The 6875-nt window shown below is 44.1% G+C and overlaps 1 protein-coding gene across 5 annotated transcripts in view; it reads right to left on the reverse strand.

The window, feature by feature from the left end:
• The window catches only part of INSIG2 (insulin induced gene 2), a 139410-nt gene extending 133148 nt beyond the window's left edge, over positions 1 to 6262 (reverse strand). Inside the window, exon 1 of one of the 5 annotated variants that reach the window (XM_086957352.1) lies at positions 6075 to 6262. The gene's annotated coding sequence lies outside the window, so the exon portion shown is untranslated. Of the gene's footprint in view, positions 1 to 6070 lie in introns of all 5 variants that reach the window. The other 4 variants (XM_086957353.1, XM_086957354.1, XM_086957356.1 and 1 more) reach the window with 4 other exon arrangements.
• Between the last annotated feature and the right edge of the window lie 613 nt (positions 6263 to 6875).

The raw sequence follows: 6875 nt of genomic DNA on the forward strand, positions 1-6875 counted from the left end.
AGGAAATGAGTTTTCAGTTTTAAGGGTAGTGAGGGATTTTACAATCCCAAATAGCTCCCTAGGAGCACTGGCTGCATTACCCAATAGGTCTAATAGTATGGCGCTTGTGCCTTTTTTATCTCTTTGTGGTAATGCGGGGTGGCTGCTCGATAGGCAAGTTTTGCATTATCATCATATTTTAGTCTCCCCTTTCTCTCCAATTTTTTTTACACCTTTTTAGGTCTCGCCTGTCGATGCGCATGCGCATCGAGCAAGGCGAGAGTATTGGGACTTATCTACTCTTTATCCACACTGCAAGGAATCGTGGCGATTCCTTGCAGTGCCCGTGACTTTTAAGCTCAATGCGCATGCGCATTGAGCTTAAAAGCGCGTGCACGTCCGTCTTTGTTTACCCGCTCCGCCCCCTCCCCTTCCCTTCCCGCCGTCTCGCATTTCCCCCTGCCGCATCAAAGGCTTTCACGGCCGGCCGGCCATGCTTTCAGTTTCACGACCGGCCGGCCGTGTCAATTATATTTCAAAGCCCGCTCTCCCTGCTCCGCCCCCTGCTCCGGCCGAGACGCATTTCTCCTCCCTCCTCCCCCCTCCTGGGTTACCTTGCTTTCTCGGAGCTGGGCAGTCACAACCCACCCAACCCCTGCGCCGCATGTCTGTTCCCAGCATTCTACAGTGTCGCGGTGCTTTGAACATTTTTGCAGGGTTGATTTTAATTTCCAATCCAGCCTTAGTTTGGCAGAGTTCTCTGTGTAATGGAGGGCGGTGGGTAGATGGCAAAACACACATATACAGGGGAATTATTCCCCAGCTCTCTCGCTTCTCCACAGACCCGCCCTCATTCATAGGCGACGAGGAAAGCAAAGCCTCGATCGAGTTCTTCTTAAAAAGTTCTTCTTAAAAGTAAACTTTCGTGTAGCCACGCTGTTAGTTTAATAAACTGCACAGATTGTATAGACACCATAGGGTGAAAGGCTGCGTAATCCCGCCTGGATTCGAGCAGGCGACTAGCCACCCCTATCCTTGGCCACCAACACCACCCGCACCTCCCCTCCCCCGCAGATGGCATCGCCGCGCTGGAATGCTAATACGTAGCCAGGAGGCAGGCGCACATTTCAGCCCTCGGGTGTTCTGCGACCTTTGTACCGCCGCAGGACTCTGCACCTTTCTCAGCGTCCTCCCTCGCGCCCTGAACTGCACCCAGGAGTATCCTCGAGGTCTCTCCCTTTAACAGTCCCTCGGAGGTTTTCTGCTTTTCTGTTTTGTTTGGCGCCGCTGCCGCCTCCTCCTACTTTGACGTGCCCAGATGAGGACGTGTCTAGCCAACCTCCCGTTCTTGTGCACTCTTTTATTGGGGATCATTGGACTGTTCAGATGTCTCACCCCTTTGCCCACATCACGGAGCGGCCCCTGCTTTACGGTGTAAATACCCCCCCGCCCCCGTTACAAAGCGCTGTTAGTTCTGCCTGCACAATAATGGACAGAAATATGTATGCAATGTAAGGATTGTTTACCGTGCGGGGCAGAACAGTTCCTGCTGTTTTCAGGGAAGCGCTCCCAGGAATGTTCTGCCTGTAGCCTCACGCGGGGTCACGCTCTCAACGAGTCTGAAGTGCACCTTTACTTTTATTGCCGGGTTGTTCACCTCCAGCTTTATAAACAAACAAAAAAGACTGAAGTGTTCAGAACGCACACGTATTAAATATGAGTTTTACGTAGATTTTTTTTAAAAAAAGAAAAGCAAAACGGCACACCTGAGACAGCGGCTAACCGGATCAGAAGTTTCTGCAACTTTTACGTTGGGCTTTCACCTACAGGTACATGCATGTAAAATATAAGGCGCGCGTCTTAATTTAAAAAAATCAAAAATCCAAGTTACATTTATTTGAGCGAAATGCTTTTTCCTGGTTGATGCAATCACTTTAATTAGTCCCAGCTGATTGTAATTCTAGTCGGTGCACGGGGGAAATAGGAATGTGTATTTATAGTGCCCAAAAGTCGAAATATATGACAAAACGCACTGTGAATAAGAAATCATAACATCTCCACTCCTCGATTCTTCTTATGATACTGGCGTCAAGTGCAGGTTTGGCTGTTTTAAGTCGCATTATTCAATGGCAGCTTCACTTTCAGGATTACTGAATAGGCAGCATTTCTTGGCAATATTTCTGCTCCAGGAGGGTACATAATTTCTACATTATTTTACGGTGTCATCACCAAGAAGAGATAGTACCAGTTCTCCCATTTCTGAAATTGGCATAGAAGTTAGGGGTCAATTTAGAGTTTGGCAGATGGAGTTTACTCCGCTGAGAAGGCAGAGCACATTACCATGACCACAGGAGCATTTGAGTTAGAGCTTTTAGAATTGTTTATGGCTTTTTTTATTTGTAATTCTTTAGCATTGGCTACAGGAAACAAAAATGCTAAAGATTTACAAAAAAAACACATAAACAATTCTAAAAGCACTAACTCTAATGCTGCGAGACCTATTGCATTTCCAATGCTTGTTTTTTAGAGAGACTAAATGCTTGTTAAACCATTTCTAAAACAATAACGTTAAACCCAACTTCACCAGTAAGGAGGATTTATCATTATCATTACAAAGATATAGAACACGGAGTAATTACTCTGCTCTGTAATGCTAACCTAGGAGAGGAGTAGGCCTCCTAGGTGTGAAAAACAAATGTAGCTCTTTGTCACTACAAGGACACGCAAAACAAAAAAGTACATGGCCTAGTTTTTACTTACACTGCACCCTGCCCTTAGGGCTACCAAAAGCCTACCTTAGTGTTGACCTCAATGTTGTAAAAGGGGAGTTTAAGGCTTGACAAGTAGTTTTAAATGCCAAATTGAAGTGGCAGTAAACTGCACACACAAGCCCTACAATGGCAGGCCTGACACAGGTTAAAAGGTTGTATGGGAGGCACAATCAGTGCTGCAGGACCACTAGTAGAAACTAACTTACAGGCCCTGGGTATATGGTATAGCACTGTACAAGGGACTTACAGATAACTATGCCCCGTCAGGTATACACAAATTACATAAGTTTTGGGAAGAAGCTCATGCACTTTAGCACTAGCCAGCAGCCATACAGTGCTAAGATAAGAGTCCTATAGCCAACATAAAGATTCAGCAAACGGAGAGGCAAAAAGCTTGGTGGAAGAGGACCCCAAGCATGGCAGGTCTAACAAACCTAGCTAAAAAAACAGACAGTCGATGGAGTACTCAGAGGCGAGTTGCCAGTGTTTGTTTTCTTAAGATAGATGCCATCGGTGAAATGAAGAGCAACAACTTATCAGACTGATTTAACAAGATATTTGAGTATACTAAACATAAGGCCAGATTTTCTCTGAATCGCAATTACGAAATTTGTTTCATTAGTGATTCCTAGTGGGTTGCAAACAGACCTAACTTAATCATATTAATGAGGTTGGTTGCGATTTGAGACCCATTAGGAATCGCAGCCATCACAGGGATGGTGGGCCTGCTGCGGTTAGCCTAGAACACATAAAGGTCCAGCATACATGCTTTTCTGTTAATTTTCAAAAGAAAAAGGTACGCTGTTCCTAAAGGGGACAAAGGACAAAGGGGAGTTGGTCAGAGAAAATTAGCCACTACAAGGGGAGTAGTTCCTTTTTGGAAAAGGGGCACTCACACACACTTGTGGGTGTCATGCTTCAACATCGAGCTTGCTCCTCGTCCGGCCGGTGCTGCAGTGCCTGACGGGAACCCTCAAATGGGCTCTTCATCAGAGATTTATTTCCAAAACTGTGATGTGAACTGCAAGTTAAGCGCCCTTTGTGTAGATTGAGGAAACGTAGTTGTCGATGTAGTGATTAGTGACTTAAAAAAGGCTAGGCAAGTTTCAAATCAAATTTTAATCCATAGGTATGCCTGACTAATCAAAAACGTGATGTCAGCAGGGGATGGCTGGTGTAGTTCTCATCTATGGTGTGGCCTGCTGAATGGGTAGGTCCAGTCAATAGTTGGAGGGGATGTCTAGGATGGTATGGGGCCAGGTAGCCGATAGACTAAAGAGCTGGCAAAAGTTCGAGAAATGCTAATTTTAGAGCAAAAAGATCGACTTTTTGCCCTCCTTAAGGGAGTCCATCCAAAAGGAGATGAACTGAAAAGAATCACAATAAATAATGGCTAGGCCAGTGACAAGATGCTGTCAACTATAAGGATCGCATTGCCTGGGGGAAGAGCAAAAGTGATGTCCAGGTTGGACAAAGGCTCGAGCCAGGACTCCGTGATGAACTGGAAATCCTGATAAAGGTCGGTAATCCGGTTGTGCATTTCATAGGTGTGCTTGGAGAGGGAGCGTGAATCAAATTAATCTCCCCACAGGAGATTTGTTAACAGAAGGCGTGTGGCCACAATAGGGTAATTTAATAATGAAACTTTTTTTAGGAAATTGGTGGGTAGTAAGTTCAAAAAATTACTGCTCACAAGGACACAATTTGGCCAAATGGGTATGTTGGGAATTAAAAAACATGTCTACTGGTTCCAGAGTGTCCAACCAGTTCACAACTAGAGTGGCAGCAATTCTGACAGTAAGGCCAAGGACTACCCTTCCCAGAGAAACACCACAGTGGTGTGGGCTATGGTATGCCCGTATTTAGAACAGTGTTTATTTCTGTCATATTAAGGTGAAGTGGTAAAGGAAAGATTAGCTGTGAAGTGTCCTAGTTCATTGGTCAAACGGTACCCGGTACCGACTGGACCAAAGCTAGCACTGTCTATCCATTTAAAGACAAGGGTCCTGTAAATATATATTTTGGGTTTTTAGGGTAGTTGTTTCCTGTACGGAGTCTCTTCATGACCTCTCCCAATATTGAAAAACAACAGGAATGCAACATAACTAGATTGTGAGACCTTTTCTTTGAGTCGCGTAGAAGGAGGTGGTAACTGGGCAGTATCTAGAGTGTCGTGCTGATATTTTCCACAAGTGTTTATGCACTTAACACTCTTTATTTCCACTTGTGTAACAGAGATATTCAATTTGTAACATTGCCACTGCGAGCTGTCAAGGCTTTGTCCAGGAGGCAGTACGATGACTAAGTGAAATAAGGTATGATACACCAACCACACTCAATAAACCCTATAGCATTTAAGATGGCCTGACTTAGAGGAGAGAGTTGTCCAATGAACTCCAAAAGGGTACTCTGCTCACCAACAAACGTTTTCTGAAGAGAGCTCAATGTAACCTGCAAAGTTGACAATGGAAAGTTGGCTACCCTACATCTCCTAAAAACCATGATTTTCAATACATGAAACTTAAAGCTCCGATAGAATCTAAAGCATTAACCTGAAACACTGACAGATATCCAAGTAATTTTTTTTTTTAGTTTTAGATGTACTTGTATCATCATTTTTTTTATATTCCTTGCGCTACATACGTGCACACCTTGTGAATGCTGGGGTCCGTGCCTTTATTTCCAGGGCCACACGCCTGCATCAACTCTCTTATGAATCAAGGTGGGATGCAGCATTGTCACGCCACCACCCCTAAACTAGACATGCAAACCTGGGGAAAGCAATATCTGCCAGCAAAGCCATATGACAGAAAAATGAAACTCAGTTCCATATCAAATGTACCAAATACAAAGCAACTCTCTACTTCAGATAGTTTGTGATGACAAGAACAAACATTCAAACACTGAGTAATCAACACAAGTTACAAATTGTTATACGAAACCTGCACAGAATGGAGCAGCTGTTACACAACACCGAGTATCATGAGACACTATGAAGAGACAAAAAATTTAACGTGGCAATCTAGTGACGGCAAAATATTCACACAACATAGATATCCACTTCAAGATAAATACATGCAACATTCCGCCTTTAGCTTAATATACAAAAAGTATCACAATGAAATAAGAAGCAATGTAAACAGCTAGATTTGACAGTACGTGTACAGGTAGGAATACCAATTAAGTATTCTATTGCTTGGGGAAAAGCAGGGATGGTGCAGTTACGAGGATTCGTGTGCAGTGTAGAATAAGAAACCCGAAGGGTAGGCAGGTGTGTGAGCTCACAACACCTCCGGTCGTGTAAGTCACGTACGTCTTACCTACCACGAACACCTGGGCCCCAGGCGGAGGCGTAGTGACTGGAGGAACAGAAACGCGTCCCTGCAGCGGAAAACTCTGAATTTACCCGTGACACCGATCACCAGCACGGGATATTCCTACGTCGGTGAGTAATCACGCTAAGGCTCAACAACAAGGGGACGACTGAGCACAGGAGGTGACGTGCTCGTGACACAAGTATCGGCCGAGTGGCTCTCGGCTACAGAGGGCGCCAGAGATGATGGCAGAAGAGGCGAAGTAAAACCAACTGAGAACTTCATCAAAACGAACCGTCATTAAACACTCATATTGCCAACATAGTCGACTGTTGAGACGTACTGGAATTAAGAAAATAACAATAGTTTGGAAACCCGTAAATTGATAATCAATATGTGGCAGCAGAACAAAGGGCGGAGTGATGGAAAGCGGAATCTGAGCGTCAATTTATTCGCTTATTTTTATATCTATTTTTTTATTCTACTACAAATAAATTGGTAACAGGGACAAACGTGTCAGCAAATCTGCTCACTTACTTATTTTGTCACACAGAGACTGCATAATATCTTACCGAGTAAAGGCGCCTGCTACAGAGATCTTTGTGTTCCTAGCATTTTTAAGATAATATTATTGGTCAGAAAATTCTGGTAGTTAATGCACTTGCTGGAGATAGCTGTTTTGACTGGTCACAGATTTTTGACTCACAAAGTAGAGGCAGGGCTTTAAGTGGACAAGGTCTAAGACCTTGTAGTAATTAAAAATTGACATTTAAAGGGATCGCTTTCAGGCCCTATATTCATGTCTGTTGTG

Source organism: Lissotriton vulgaris, chromosome 2_1, assembly GCF_964263255.1.
Source record: "Lissotriton vulgaris chromosome 2_1, aLisVul1.2, whole genome shotgun sequence".
Taxonomy (NCBI): Eukaryota; Metazoa; Chordata; class Amphibia; order Caudata; family Salamandridae; genus Lissotriton; species Lissotriton vulgaris.